At 48.8% G+C, this 10,857-nt stretch overlaps 1 long non-coding RNA gene across 12 annotated transcripts in view; it reads left to right on the top strand.

Moving 5' to 3' along the window:
- Nucleotides 1-3,270: 3,270 nt before the first annotated feature.
- The window catches only part of LOC127490509 (uncharacterized), a 604,070-nt gene continuing 596,483 nt past the window's right edge, over nucleotides 3,271-10,857 (top strand). For 11 of the 12 annotated variants that reach the window (XR_011381435.1, XR_011381454.1, XR_011381455.1 and 8 more), the window contains exon 1: nucleotides 3,271-8,663. This is a non-coding gene — a long non-coding RNA (uncharacterized lncRNA). The remainder of the gene's footprint in view (nucleotides 8,664-10,857) is intronic. The other variant, XR_011381447.1, reaches the window with a different exon arrangement.

Raw genomic sequence — 10,857 nt, 5'->3', positions numbered from 1 at the left:
GTGTTTGCTGATTGCTTGAAGGCCAAGTTCTTTATCATAACGGACAAGGCCCTTGCTGATTTCAAGCTTGCCCCCTGGCCCCATACCCCAGCATGTTGCACTCCCTAGTCATACAGATTCCTCCAAGTTCCCTCCAAACAAGGCTGCACTGTTCCTCATGCTGTTCCTCATGTCTGGAATACTATTCCTCAACCCACTTCACTGTTTAACAAGCTAGGTCCAGCCTAAAAGCTCCCTTCTGGAAGAAGCCCTCCCTTCTTTTATCCTAGGTGGTCTCCGTACTCCAGAGGCAGTGCTCTAGGCAGAAGCACAGGGCTTGGTTCAGAGCATTGAAGTCAGCTTTGACTCTGCAGCTGGCTGTTCCTGAGGCCTGGCACCTCTCTACAGGGCGTGGAGCTTTCTTCCCAGTGTGCATTTGTGAGGTGCGGCCTCTTTCCTTATTTGGCCCCCAGTGCATCATAGGAGTTGCCTGTTGGGGTGCGATCATCAGCCCCTTAATCCTCCTTTGTAATTGGATTAGGTCAGACTTCACTCAGCGCCCAGATGCTTCCAATGGTCAAATTGCAAAATGACAGAGAAACGTCATGCCACCTCCCACCCTCACAGCAACATACTTGTTTTAGAAATAGTTTAGTCAGATTACATTCAAGGAAGAAACCAGAGCAAGAGGGAAAAAAAAAAAAAAAAAAAAAAAGGACAGAAGCCACCATCTAACAATCCTCCCAAACTCGTGAGATAGTTGATGTGCTAAGGGTGTCTGAGGGTTCCCAGGTCCCTCAGGAGGTCTGCAGGGGAGCAAAAAAGTGGCAGGAAGGGAGGCTTGTAATCCATTGGACTGATGACACCATATTGGGCAGCCATTGGGGTGGGTCCATTATCAACAGGGTACTGTCATCCATGCCCAAGCTGATGCTAATTTATCAGATCTTACAGCAGTGAGAGGCAGATGCTGAGGGTGGCAGTGGGGTTCCATTGGGTGCTATCGGTGAAGGGTGGGAGGACTGAATTCTTGGGAAGTCAGAGTTAGGCTCTAAGAATGAGCCCCATTCTCTGGGCTTGTGGTCTTTGTGTCCCTTCTGGAATCAAAAGCTTTGGGTGCTTCCTTCTTATAGCCACAGCCTTCTCCCTCGCCCTGAACCCTTGGCAGCAACTGATCAGCTTCCTGACTCCATATTTTTGCCATTTCAAGAATGTCATGTAAGTGGAATCACACAGCCTGTCACTGCTTGAGGCTGGCTTTTTTCCCTCAGCATAATGTCTTTTGAGCTCCATTGGAGTGACTGTGGAATCAACAGTCTGTCCCCTTTCACTACTGAATGGTGTTCCATGGTGCAGATGCACACTGTTGAGTAATGCTTCTTTTTTTTTTTTTTTATTTGACAGAGTTACAGACATTGAAGAGAAGAGACAGAGAGAAAGGTCTTCCTTCCGTTGGTTCACTCCCCAAATGGCCACTATGGCCAGCACTGCGCCGATCCGGAGCCAGGAGCCAGGTGCTTCTTCCTGGTCTCCCATGTGTGTGCAGGAGCCCAAGCACTTGGGCCATCCTCCACTGCCCTCCCAGGCCACAGCAGAGAGCTGGACTGGAAGAGGAGCAACTGGGACTAGAACCCGGCTCCCATATGGGATGCTGGTGCTACAGGCGGAGGATTAACCAAGTGAGCCACGGTGCTGGCCCCTGTTGAGTAATTCTATAAAAGGGTTGCACAAGGGATCCTTGCCATGGGGCTCTTCTGCATCTTGACAGTGGTTTTGGTCACATGAATCTACACATAGGATAAAATTGCAACAAACTGAACACCTGCACATACACAAATGATAGTATGTGAAATGTGAAACTGGAATAAGGGGGTTGGGTTGAATTGATGTCTGCCTTCACGTTGTGATACTGTTGTTCCCAACATTGTGGGAAGCTGGATGAAGGCTTTTTTACAACTGTGTATGAACCTGCAGTTTTAAAAAATGCCTTTGGGGGAGCTGGACACTGTGGCACAGTGGGTTAAACCACTGATTGGGATGCCTGCATACCATATCAGAGTTCTGGTTTGAGTCCCAGGTACTCCTCTTCCTATCCATCTTCCTGTTAATGCATCCTTGGAGGCAGTAGGTAATGGTTCAGGTGCTTCATGTGGGAGACCAGATGGAGTTCTGGGCTCATGGCTTCCACCTGACCCAGTCCTGGCTTTTGCAGGCATTTGGGGAGTGGAACAGTGCATGGAAGATCTGACTCTTCCTTCTCTTTCTCTCTTCCTCTCTCTCTCTTTCTCTCTCTCTCTCTGCCTTTCAAATCAATGAACCATTTTTTAAAAGGCTGTGGTGGCATTCCTCTGCCTGTGGGACAAAGGCTAAATCCCTCAGTCTGAGAGTCAAGAGGCCCTTCTATATTCTGGCTCCATCTCCTCCAACCTTTGGCCTTCTTTCTTCCTAATCTTACTTGTCTGACTTGTTTAGCATTTTCCATCATGCCATGTGCTTTTTTTTAAACTAAACTTTCTTTTTAGTGGATATATAACATTCAAATAGAAAAGGGCTCCAATCATAAAGGTACATCGTGATGGATTTTCACAATGTGAACCAGATAAAAAAGTGGAACATAGCCAGGACCTCAGCGCTCCCCCCCTCCCCATCACCTCTCCTGTTACCACCATCCATAGGATACCTGCTGTCTGATTTCTATCATCATATATTAGTCTTGTCTGTTTTTAAACTTCATATAAATGAGTTCATGGATTCTTTCTGATTCGTTGTTTTGCTCAACATGTAGGCTGGCTTTATTCATGTTGCAGATGGCAGTAGTTTGTTCATGATCACCGTTGTATGGTAGTCATTCCATTGTGTGAAGAAACTACAGTTATATAATTTAAACATAATACTGTCGAATATTGGGCTGTTTATAGTTTTGGCCCATTTCAAATAATTCTTCCATGATGCTCTTTTACATGCGTTTTGGTGCACATCCAAGAATGTACTCATTCCTCTTGGACATATACCTAGAAGTGGAATGGCTAGGTCATGGGATATGCACATGTTTGGCTTTTGTGGGGCTTGCCAAATAGTTTCCTAAAGTGGTTGCATCACATCGGGAGCATGTGAAAGTTCCCGTTGTTCTACATCCTTGCCAGTTCTTGGCATCTTTGTTCTTATTAGTTTTAGCCATTCCAAAGGGGTGTGCAGTGGTGTCTCATTATCTAAGGCCAGCTGGGGGAGAGTTTTCTGCTCTTCCTCCCAACAGGACACGGCTGTGGCTGGTTACTCAGGGTAAGGCTCATCGTGAAGGCAGACTGCTTTTCTACTTCCCCAGAGGTGGGGGGCCTGGCTGCTACCCCTTCTCTAGGCAGTGGCTCTTTGCCTGGGCTTTGAAGGTGGGAGGCATGCTACCTCTACATCAGTGGCCTAAGGCTTTGGCTTCTTGTAAGGGAGAGTTCTGGAAAACGGGCAGGGTTTTGTGTTTGTGAACCAGCAGGGCTGTCTCAACCCTCCTGACTGTCCCAACCTTTCTTTTGAGCACCTGGTAGAGATGTGGAAAAGAACTTGGGAGGATGAACACCTGTTGTGTTTGGGGCTGCCAGGAGTCCCAAGTATTGTGGTCATGCCAGCCCACACTTGGGTTTGGAGAATTTGTTACAAGTTAGCTCTTCATATCCTCTTTGACAACAGCATGGTTTCCCCAAAAGAGGCTCAGGCAAATGCAAAGGGAGAGTTTGTGTGTCCTGGCTCTGCTAAGGGGCTCGCTCCTCTTTGGAATTCAGTTCTGGGTGCCTTGGAACTTCTGCTCTGTGATGGCTGCAAAGGAAATTGTCATTCTGTTCTTTCTCTGCCTTTTTCTCTTTGTTAGGGTGGGAGTGGTGTTCTCTCGTGGCTTATTAAGTCGCACTGTGGTTTCTAATGCGAATTTCTCCCCTGATTAATGGGCTCAAGCACCTTTACCTCTCACTGCCATGTCTGGCCTTTTTGTGCTCCCTAGGCCTCTTCCCCGTTATTCTCTGCCTCTTCCTTTCCAGGTGAGTTTAAGGGCCTCTTGGCCCATGTGGCTGTCTCTGATCACCTCCATTTTCCTTGGCTGCCCCCATCACACCTTGCTCGCCCCTACTCCCTCCCCAGGATTTCATGCTGTTTGGGTTAGGCAATGAGAATTGGAGAAGGATAACGACGTGTTTCTGGTGTCCATCAGCTTTTCATGATCTGGTCGGCTGGGAGAAGTGGAGCAGGCGGGTGAGGGGCAGTGTGCGTGTCCAGAGTGGATTTTCTGTGGAGGAACAGGGTGCAGAGACCATCTCTTCAAGAGCATTCAGGCTGGATCTTATTTCTCCAAAGGCAGAGGCCATACTGCTGGGGTTTGCAGTCCAGGAATTCCTGGGAGAGTCCCATCGCCAACATCCCCAGGGCCTGCTGTTGGCTTTGGTTGTGTCTTTGTTCCTTACCAGGCACGTTTCCTGCCTAATTGAGCCCAAATTGCTGAAAACAACCTTTCTCAGGGTTATTCTCATCCTGCTGGGGATCAGCTTTCCCTAAAACCACGGTTGCTGCTGCGTCTAGACCTGCACGGTTATTGTTCTAAGAGCAGCTTTGAATCCACAGCAGTGCAGCCGAGGGGCGGCTCTGCAGTAGTTGCCTCCCCCTTGGCTTCTGCTCGTCTGCCTCACAGCTGTAAGCCCTTTGTGCAGTGTCTGCCCCTGGTGCCTTCTGAGCAGACTTCAGCTGCTTTGTGGCCCGGAGACAGAAATGGCATTTTCAAAGTGAGAGGAGAGGGAAATGGGAGAAGTGGGCATAGCCAAGCAAACTGGAGGAGGAATGTCCCCCCCCCCCCCCCCCTTGATTAGGCTCTGTCTGCAGCCTGGGAGCCTGTAGTCTTTCTCTCCCTCTGACCCTATGGGCTGCATTTCCCCCTCTCATTCTGCTTTCTGAACATTTATGTCTCCCATGTGGCTGTTAGGGACTCAAGTACTTAAGCTATCACCTGCTGCCTCCGAGGGACATTAGCAGAGACCTGGATCAGAAATGGAATAACTGGGACTGTAGAGAGGCACTCAGGTATGGGATGTGGGCATTTCTAGTGGCAAGTTAATCTGCTGCATCACAGCACGTGCTCCACCTAAAGAGTTCTTTAGTTCAATCTATCTCACATTATATGCAAGGAAACTGAGGCCCAAAGAGGAGAACAATTTTTCTCCGTGTTACTTGGCAGATTGGTTGCAACCAGGTTCCTTAGCCTGCAGTTCTGCAATCTTTGCTTATGAGGTGCTGTCAGTTCTCCTCTTATTGCTGTCACCTCTTTGTAGTGTGATTGCTTCCATATGAGTTGGCCAGGTTGGTGTCACATGCATGAGAGCTTCATGATAGTCCCCCAGCCCTGCCCAGCCATGGGGCTGCACGTGTAAGGGCTCTGGCCACTGACCTAACTGGAACCCAGTTTGGTTTACTGTTTTTTCATCCTTTTGTTTCCTTTGAGGGTGAATATTCTTTTTCTGTCCCTAGGACCATTGCCCTGGGTGTCTTATTTCCTAATTTTTTCCTAATGATTCTGGCATCTTTGATGGGTCAGCCATTCTCTTTCTTTTTAAGATTTACTTATTTATCTGAAAGTCAAGAGTTACACAGAGAGAGAAGGAGAGGCAGAGAGAGAGAGAGAGAGAGAGAGAGAGGTCTTCCATCCATTGGTTCACTCCCTAATTGACCACAATGGCCAGAGCTGCGCCAATCTGAAGCCAGGAGTCAGGAGTTTCTTCTGGGTCTCCCACGTGGGTGCAGGGGCCCAAGGACTTGGGCCATCTACTACTGCTTTCCCAGGCCACAGCAGAGAGTTGGATGGGAAGTGGAGCAGCCAGGACTCAAACCGGAGCCCATATGGGATGCAGGTACTGCAGCTGGTTGCTTTACCTGCTACACCATTGTGCCTGCCCTGGGACAGGCATTCTTGTATTAACCTCTATCCTCCTCCACTTTGGCATTTGCACTGAGCACTGAGCACTCTTGTGGCTGAATCTGTTCTTCTCAGGGTTGGGGCAGCAGTGGGGACAGGAACAGAGGAGGCTGCCTGGGAAAGCCAGGAATATGTTTTAGTGTCAGGATCTGGGGGAGGAAAGGGGCTGGGTGGCATCCCCTGTGGGTGGCTGATGAGTAGCTGGATCCACACCAGAGAGAGAGGTGGCGGAGGAAGGAAGAAAGGAACAGGGACAAGCCCTGAGTTCTGCAGCTTCCCTGTCCCACAGGCCTGGCTGCACTTCCATGCTCTGGGGTTGCTGTGGATGCGGGAGGAATCTTACAGTCAGCTCTCACATAACCTGAGGTCCTTTACCTGCATTCCTGATCCTGTGACCGAAGAGCCTGCTTCAAACACTAGACACCTGAAAACGCTCATAGACGGAGCAGCTGAGGCCCTGCGAGTTCCCTTTGCTTCCTAGTCCCTGCCTTTTGGAAGCTTTAGTCCTGGTCTGTCTTCAATATCTTGATTGCTTTCTGCCATCTTCTCTTCCTCTATCCCCAGTAAGGCTGAACGCCAAACTGTTGCTGTCACACAGTCATTGCAGTCCAACCCAAAGGGCAGTTATAAATATTGGCCTGAGTTTGATGTTTCCTAGGCCATAAAAAATTTCTTAAAGAGGGAGCTTGTGTTGTGGCACAGTGAGTTAAGCCACCCCTTGCGATGCTGGTATCCCATAGTGGAGTGCTGATTCGAATCCTGGTTGCTTAGCTGCTGCTTCTTCTATTTTATTTAAAGATGTATTTTTTATTTATTTGAAAGAGTTACAGAGAGAGTTAGAGTTAGAGAGAGAGAGAGAGAGAGAATCTTCTATCCACTGGATCACTTCCCAAAGGGCCGCAACAGCTAGAGCTGAGCTGATCTGAAGCCAGGAGCCAGGAGCTTCCTCTGGGTCTCCCATGTGGGTGCAGGGTCCCAAGGACTTCAAACCGGTCCCCATATGAGATGCTGGTGCTGCATGCTGGGGCCTTAACCCACTGTGCCACAGCACTGGCCTCTGTTCTGCTTCTGATCCAGCTCTCTGCTAATATGCCTGGGAAGGCAGCAGAGATGGCTCAAGTACTTAGGACCGTTCCACCCCCATGGGAGGTCTAGGTGGAGTCCCTGTCTCTAGACTTTGGCCTGGCCCAGTCCCAGCTTTTGTGGCCATTTGGGGAGTGAACCGGTGGATAGAAGATCTCTCTCTCTCTCTCCCTCTCTCTCTGTATCTCACTTTCCCTTTCAAGTGAATAAATTAATCTTCAATAAAATTAAAAAAATTGTTATGTTTATTTCTGTAAAACAAAATGAAAGTTATTTGAATTGGTAGATAGGTAATTTGGGGAAATGCACGCATGAGGCATTGAAAAAGCAACAAGGATTTTTTTTTTTTGACAGGCAGAGTGGACAGTGAGAGAGAGAGACAGAGAGAAAGGTCTTCCTTTGCTGTTGGTTCACCCTCCAATGGCCACCGCGGCCGGTGCGCTGCAGCCGGCGCACCGCGCTGATCCGATGGCAGGAGCCAGGTGCTTCTCCTGGTCTCCCATGGGGTGCAGGGCCCAAGGACTTGGGCCATCCTCCACTGCACTCCCGGGCCACAGCAGAGAGCTGGCCTGGAAGAAGGGCAACCGGGACAGAATCTGGCGCCCCGACCGGGACTAGAACCCGGTGTGCTGGTGCCGCAAGGCGGAGGATTAGCCTATTGAGTCACGGCGCCGGCCGCAACAAGGATCTTAAAAACTAATTTATTGTTAAGATACCCTAATGGTATTAAAAACACTTGTAAAGAAAAAATTTATCTGGAAATCTATTTCCATGTAAATAGTGCTTTCATTTTGTCTGATGTCCTGTGAAAATTTCCATAGGTATATTTTTAAACAGCTGTTTCCATAATATGCAGTCACACTTTTCATTCATGAAAAGTTTCTATGTTGCTAGTATCTGCAAAATTTTAATTTCTAATTGCTGAATAATTTTGTTTCCTTTTTCCTCTGTAATTGATATTTCAATTGCTTCCAATTTTTGGAATCAACAATGTAGTGAACACTTTTTGGTTTTGCTTTTAAATTTAAAAAGTAAAGCTTCTCAATACAAATTCTCAGGAGTTGGCTAACTGGGTGACCCGGAGGGCTGACACCATGGAAGAAGCATTGGATTTAGAGTCAGATGACTTGAGATGGAACTGTGATTACTATCTATGTGATCTTGGGCAAGTTACACCACTGGGCTGTAGTGTTCTCCCTGTATCATTTTTCACCTGTATCATAGCTCTCAGGGCTTTAATGAGGGCTAGTGAGAGATCAAAAATCTTAGCACAGTGCATATTCAAATTGCTCTAGGTAAGGAGACTGTCAGGGTCAGAGTAACAGCCAGAAGAAATATGTCACCACACCCACTACCAGGGTTGCCTCCTCCCATGTCTGGTAACACAAAAGCACCAAATTATAACAGCTGCAGCCAGAACCGGCACCCGCTGCAAATATCCAACATGGCTGCTGACTAATATCATTATGACATCATTGTAGCAAAATTACATGGCTGACATTCCTCCTCCCATCATGCATCTGATACCATGACACTACCGAGGCTTCCTAAGAAGGCCAGAAAATGGGCAGACACCAAATCCCTGCCCTTTCTTGGAAATCTCTACTCAAAGCACCACCCCTATGCCTCCAGATCACATAAAGGGAGGACTCCAAATCTGGTAGGTAGCTGCTCACTCTAGAGCATGCTCTTATTCCTTCTGAGTGTGTGTTTTCGCTTCACTACTAGATCTTTTTCCTCTACTAACATCTGTTTATGTCTCATCCTTGAATTTATGCTTTGGAGACAAGAACCCATAGCCACTGGAAAGTTATTTTCATTTTTGTTCTTCTTGAGTCACATCATCACGTTCCTTTTCAGAGAGTAGAATCATTGTCAATGTAGGGAGTAGGTGCAGGCCTCAGTCAAACCCACCAGCGTTGCATTTTACGAATTTAGAAGTCAGCATCATAGGCACGATAGGTTATAACGAAGGTAGTTAGGGAAGTGTTGAAATGGGCAAAAGAAATGCTTAGTTACTAAGAAGTTAAAAAACGAAGTAGGCAAAGTACAAAGCACAGCATGTTTTGGAGTGACTGAAATAAGAGAAAGAATCAAAGAGGCTCTGCGGGAGAAGGGTGTGGCCCAGGAAGGGAGTCAGTTCCTGTCTGGGTTATCTCCCACCCTGGTTGGGTTGGGGTAGGGTGGGCCATCGCAGGGGCATGTACTGCTTTGCCTTCCTCTGGGTGGGCAGCTCGCAGATTTCTTTCTGGGCCTTGGCACATGCTCCCTGCCTAAGTTCTTTGTCTGCCCTCCACCCTTAGGGGAGCAGATAGAACAAGGGGAGGAGGGGACAATGCCACACAGTAAGCTCAGCTTACACAGAAACCCCTGCTCCCCTCCCCACCACAGGGGCATTCCATGCTGCCAGGGCCTGCAGCACCCTCCTCTGTCCACATGGGCCTGGCTCTACCAGATCCCAGGAGGCACACACTGCCTGCTTCTTTCTTTCTCCTGGCTCCTGGCTGGACAGCCCACCTCCCTTTACTGGGCTCCCTCTGCCCGTCTCTGTCTTGGGAAGGTGGGTCTTCTTCCCAGCGGGGTCCTTGGCACTAGAGGGACTGACAGGCATTCGTGTTCCAGGGAGCCTGGTTGAAGTGACCCAAGCCTAGCCTTTTTTTTCCCCCTCATGAGCATTCAGGGGTCTTGATCATGGAATGAAAGGGCAGCATCCAAACAACTCTTGGGTGAGCTCCAAGCACCACTACTGCTCTTCCGGAAACTTCTGTGGCCTTAGTAAGCCATAGCTTATACTAAGCACCCACACTGTGGGCTGAAGTAAACAACTGTCAGCATTAGGCAGTTGACTTAAGATCTTGTACAAATGCCTCCTGGGGTGGGAAGACGATTTTTGTATTCTACCAAGGCCACTGTCATCCACTCCCTTGGAGGGAGGCTGTCTGCAAATGGGGAAACTGAAGTCCAGGGAGAGAGAGAGTAATTACTAAGTGTTGATAAGTGGAAGCTGGAGCTTTGGAATTCAGACCATGGACCTCCTGGGAAAAATGTGTTCTTTGCAACCTACCTCAATGAACTGAATAAAAAGCATGAGGGAGAAGGCAGGAACCCCCCCCAAGGTGATGGAGAGGTCCTGGGGGGATGAGCCTGGGAACTCTGCAGTCAGTGGAGCTACCTTGGGAAGGGCTGATGGGGTGGAAGTGATTCAAGACTCTCAGATTTCCTCTCAGTGCAGTTGGCACCAGAGCTCCTTTTCGGTTTCCTTTGGTAGAACCTCCTCCTAGGATTCCTTGTCTTCCAGCTCTTCAGGACTAAGAGGGCTGCTCTGAGCTGTGCATGCTCAGAGGCCCTTGGAGTGTGAGCTTCTGTGAGAGGCTGCAGACAGATCTCGGGTCACCTCCGCTGGAGACTGGCAGTGTGCGTTTCTCCATTCCAGGCCCTCCCTGGCTCTGCATTGCTGTGCTCATTTACAGACATAAAGATCCCTGCTCAATCATTTTCCATGGCTCCCCAGTCCCTGGGGAAAAGCACAGTTCCTGTAAGATCATGGACAAGATCCGAGGCCTTCCTGGACCTGTGTTGGGCCCTAGCCCCTCCCCAACTCCCCCTGCTCCCCACTGCCTTCTCCTGGATTCCCACTTGAGCTCCACCACCGTAGAGAACTTTGTCAGGTGTGCTGTGCCCATGTCTGGAATGCCAGGCACAGAGCTTCTATTCCTTCTCTAAGACTCAGCTCAAACCAGCCTTCCTTTCTCAGTGGCGTGTCCTTTGAATTCCACTCTGGCCTCTCTGCCAGATGTGCTCAGTTAGAGGGTGACTTCCCCTCTGTAGATTCAGAGCTCTTGGAGGATACAGAG

This window comes from Oryctolagus cuniculus, chromosome 1, assembly GCF_964237555.1.
Source record: "Oryctolagus cuniculus chromosome 1, mOryCun1.1, whole genome shotgun sequence".
In the NCBI taxonomy this organism is placed as follows: Eukaryota; Metazoa; Chordata; class Mammalia; order Lagomorpha; family Leporidae; genus Oryctolagus; species Oryctolagus cuniculus.
This window is presented reverse-complemented; position numbering and strand designations above follow the sequence as displayed.